At 35.0% G+C, this 5,019-nt stretch overlaps 1 protein-coding gene across 5 annotated transcripts in view; it reads right to left on the bottom strand.

The window, feature by feature from the left end:
* The window catches only part of LOC118745662 (tau-tubulin kinase homolog Asator-like), a 570,828-nt gene extending 566,822 nt beyond the window's left edge, over positions 1-4,006 (bottom strand). For all 5 annotated transcript variants that reach the window (XM_036479218.1, XM_036479223.1, XM_036479220.1 and 2 more), the window contains exon 1: positions 3,779-4,006. The gene's annotated coding sequence lies outside the window, so the exon portion shown is untranslated. The remainder of the gene's footprint in view (positions 1-3,778) is intronic.
* Positions 4,007-5,019: the final 1,013 nt, after the last annotated feature.

The raw sequence follows: 5,019 nt of genomic DNA, 5'->3' as shown, positions 1-5,019 counted from the left end.
TTTCAATAAATCTTTATCGTCTGGAAGTTTCATTGAGGCATGGAAGCTCACTTTAAGAGTGGCAATAAAAATGACGTTAGGAATTATAGGCCCATTTCTAAGCTCTCGACTATCTCAAAAACCTTTGAACACGCAGTCAATCCAAAGTTGAGCTTTGCGGTTAAATCTTTAGTTTGCCCAAATCAGCATGGGTTTGTCGCCAATAGATCTACAGTATCGAATCTAGCTGTTTTCAATGAATACTACATTGAGTCTTTCTCGGCTGGTTTTCAGGTCGACTGTATTTACACTGGCTTTTCGAAGGCTTTCGATAAAGTCTCTCACAGAATCTTAATTAAAAAACTTGCTTTTCTTGGCGTTCACTCTGCTTTTCTGCTATGGATAAACTCTTACTTATGCAACAGACGTTGTGTTGTTACATTTGATGGTATTTTATCAACCCCCTCTGTTGCCATCTCTGGAGTCCCACAAGGTAGTGTCTTGAGACCACTCCTATTTGTAGTATTTATTAATGATATCACAAGCTGCTTTTCATTTTCTAAATTTTTGCTTTATGCTGATGATTTAAAGATTTTCTCAGTGATTAAGACCGCAGAAGATGCCATCAACCTTCAAACTGATATTGATAGACTTTACTTGTCCTGTCTAACCCTAACCTGTCTAAGTGCTTTCAAATGACTTACGCGAAAATATCCAACAGTATTCCTGCTACGAACAATATATCGACATGTGATCTTCAGTGTTAGTGAGATTAAGGACCTTGGCATCATTTTTGATAATAAATTCTCTTTTCACAACCACATAAATTATATCACTTCCTTCTCCATGTTGGATTTCGTAAGACGCAATGCCTCTAAATTTTTTGATCCCTATACCGTCAAGTTACTCTATGTATCGTTTGTTAGGTCACACTTAGAATATGGTGTTTTTGTTTGGAGACCAAGTAGCCAGCAAGCTTACAATAGAATAGAACGTGTACACTAAATTTTTCTTAAGTTTGCACTTCGGTCTCTAAACTTTATGGATCCCATACCATCCTATTCTGCTCGTCTCATGCTTATAAGTCGCAAGTCCTTAGAAACTCGCAGGTCTATACTGTGCCTGTCCTTTACTCATTATATCATAACTGGAGTCAGTGTTGTCTTTACTTGTTGGAAAGGATTCGATTTAATGTTCCCCAGCGAACTCTTCGGAACTTCTAACCTTTTTATGTGGATAACTTTAAAACTAAGTACGCCAGTAATGCCCCCATTACTCGCGCTTTACGTGAATTGAATTTCCTGAATAGCAATTTTGATCTGGATTTTTCCCTTTCAAGTATTGCTTTTTTGAATCTTCTGAATTCTGTATTATAGTTTTATTGAAATATATATAAAATGTATATTCATAGTCTGTGCTAAGTTACATTTGTTCATAAATAGTCTGTAAGGATTGAAATTCATAGACTTAGATAAATAAATATGAGATATGCAACCCTGTGTTTGTACCAAACATATTCTAACAAAGTCACAAAACTCGGCGCAACAATAGTAAGTGATTTCTAATGCACCCGAAAATATGCCACAAAAATAAGGGTTTAAGTGCTAAGGAAATGTACAGCAGAATTCACCAACCCATGTACAAATTAGATTTTCAGTTTCAATCCTTGTTACTCGTAATTTTTACTGCAAACTCTAAATAAGAGAGTTTAATTCAGCAGTTGTTTGGATTGAAAAGAAAACTAACGCTTACTACATATTCACGATTATACGGGGGTGGTTCCAAAAGTACCCAGAGATGGAGGTAGTTTTTTGAAAAATATCACTGTGTTAAAAAGTACACAATCTATAAAGCATATGTTTCAAGTTTGAAGACACCACGTTGTTTAGTATATGCTTGGCAGCCGTCAGCAGTGATCGTTTTGAGTGAATTTGTGAAAATGGAAAAAATTGGTCATCGATATGTGATACAATACTTTTATTTGAAAGGCCTCAGCCTATCTATATAAAAGCTGAAATAGATTCTACTTTGGGCGGGTCTGCCCCTTCGTTTACAACAGTAAAATATTGGGTAGCAGAGTTTAAACGAGGCCGTACGAGCTGCCAAGACGAGCATCGCAGTGGTCGACCAAATGAGGTGACGACACCAGAAATGGTGAAGCAAATCCACAGAGCGGTAATGGGTGATCGTCGACTGAAAGTGCGCGAGCTAGCAGATATAGTAGGCATTTCAAAAAGTACGGTACATCGCATATTATCTGAAGATTTGGAAATGAGAAAGCTGTGTCCAAGATGGGTGCCGCATTTGCTCACACTCGATCAAAAAAAGTGTCGTGAAGAGGTTTCAATTGAGTGTTTAGTGAATTAATGTTTGAGTTGCTTCCTCATGCACCCTATTCACCAGATTTAGCCCCTTCGGACTATTTTATGTTCCCCAACTTCAAAAAATGGCTCCGTGATCAAAGATTTTCTAACGATGAAGAAATGATGTCGGCAGTTAATGGCTATTTTGAGGAGCAAGACAGTTCTTATTATAAAAAGGGTATCGAATTTATTGAGCATCGCTGGGAAAAGTGTATAGAGCTGAAAGGAGATTATGTTGAAAAATAAATATATTTTTTCCCAAAATTTTTGTGTTTTCTTTGTTAGATCGGGTACTTCTGGGACAACCCCCGTAATCTCACCAGAGCTGCAGCCGTTTGGTACTGGAAGATTTCTTTATAGGATACTTACGCATGGCAAGCTACGAAAACCTAACGGCTTGCTCACGGCATTTCAACATGACAACAAGAATTTGTGTTCTTGTTTTAAAAATAATAAATATTTATCAAAAACCCCCAATATCGTAGTTTCGAATTGCAATCAACAAATACTATCAAGCAAGACCAGGCCTTAGAAAAAAAAGTCGTCCTAAAACGCAACTTAAAAAATGTTCTTAGAAAGTTTTAGAGATGATTTTTTATGTAAAACACAATTTACGTACACGATATATAAAATATATGTATACATAGGTATATATACTGTATTACTATGTGTAATGTGTAAATACGAATATATATTTATTTGTACTTGCATTTATAATTATAGAATAATACTGATTTATTCTGCTGAAAAAAGTTTTCATTCGAATCGGTCGTTTGTGGAAATCATTATTATTCAAAGAAGGCGGCAAAAGCATGCTACTTAAATGTTAAAGCTTTAGTGATTCAGCTAAACTTCGGTGCATTGCCTAATTTGGAGGAACATATTTGCTGTCGCGAAAGGGTTAAGCAGAATATCTTATTTTGAGCTTTAAACTTCGTTTATTTTTGTGTTTTGCAAAATTAGACCGTTTAATTTTTGGGTATAAAGTTAATTATAGAGATTTCACAACAAAGCACATTCAGAACTGTTTCATATGCCAAATGACTATTTCGTCAAATATTTCGTTAAAAGATGATATTAGGGATTTAATACAACTCTATATAAAAATATGCCAAAAATCTTTAATGCCTGTAAGTGCTCTTTCTCATTCATCGATAATTGGCACACCCATTGGTTAGGATCTTTGACATGTTGTTTGGAATTGAAATTAACTTTCAAAGAGGGCAATATCATAAGAAACGCACGATACAATCACATAAAATAGTTGCGGTTTAATGTGTGGAAATGTCACTATTTGCTTAATTTTTAAATTTTTCATTGCCTTTGCTATCGGTATGGGCCCCACAAGCAGTTTTGGGAAAAACTACCCCTTAAAATATACAATGTATCCGTGTTCGTATTGCTTGCATATAGTTAGCCACAGTATATGTACTCACATGGCATTAGTAAAGTATTTAAAATCACCACTATTTAAAATCACCACTACTTATTACATTTGACTTCCTTTAAAAACTTTTGGTTGTTTTGTTCAAATTAATACTGTATTTTATTACTTCATATTAAAATTGTATGCACTAAAGTTTTTATGTAGCTCATTGCAATGTTTTCATTGATTCCAGCAGATCTTTGTTCGTACACGTAAACTAATACACTCAGATGCATGCCTTTAATGACACAACTAAACATCTTCCCATACTGTCATTTATAATTGGCCTTTCCTACATACATTTATGTCACACATGCGCAGACTACGTTCGAAAAAATTCCTTTTTCTCTTGAACAAAAATCCCTACTCAAGGGGATTTTAACCAATCGAAAGAGAAAAATAGCTTGACATTGTCAAGAAAAGCGCTGAAATGTCGAAGAAATGAGCTAAAGCAATTCAGAGATGAAAACGAGGCTTATATTGAATTGGTGTCTTAAACTTTAGATTTGTATTTACTCCTCAGGAAAACTAAGGATAATACGAATAGCAAAGACAATAAAGAAAGCTATTTTTAGAATTTGTATTTAAAAAGACATGGGAAAAGATTCACAAAATGTCGTAAGAGGCCTAATGTTTTATAGTCGTAAAATTTTTTTAATGTACCATAACTGCTAAACAGCTTTTACGGAATTTGCAACAACACTAAATTTTGTTTATCTGATAGGGATTCGAACACCGCATTTGAGTCTTTCGGGCATACTGTAGAGAACCTTAAGTGATACTTTAAAGAAGACACGAACACCTTTTCTCTTTACAGGTCGATATAATATTTTTACGACGAAAGAAACAAGTGAATATCAGAAACGAGCGTTTTAGATCCTGAAGTGAGAGAATATGTATTATCACCAGGGGCTTGAAAATTCGTAAAACGCAGCGAATTTAAAAAAACAACGCAGTAAAACGAATATTTTCGCAGTAGATTTTGGGTGTAATTCTTCTTTTTTTTATTTACAAGCATGCAAATATGTATCGTTACCTTAATATAGAAAGGCCCTAACTCATTTTCTTTCGAAATTCAGTAAAAAAAACGATAGAAATATCTTACTAAAGGCCTAATAGAATTTAATAACATCTTCTTCTTCTCCTTCTTCTTCTTTTTTGGCGCTGTAACCGCCTAAGCCATTTTGGCCGAGTTCAGCAAAGCACGCCAGTCGTTTCTCCTCTGTGCCAACTGACGCCAATTGGAAACGC

The sequence above is a fragment of the Rhagoletis pomonella genome, unplaced genomic scaffold, assembly GCF_013731165.1.
Source record: "Rhagoletis pomonella isolate Grant_MI unplaced genomic scaffold, Rhpom_1.0 Rhpom_scaffold_00009, whole genome shotgun sequence".
Lineage (NCBI taxonomy): Eukaryota > Metazoa > Arthropoda > Insecta > Diptera > Tephritidae > Rhagoletis > Rhagoletis pomonella.
The sequence above is the reverse complement of the archived record's forward strand: the minus strand, read 5'-3'. Positions and strand labels throughout refer to the sequence as shown.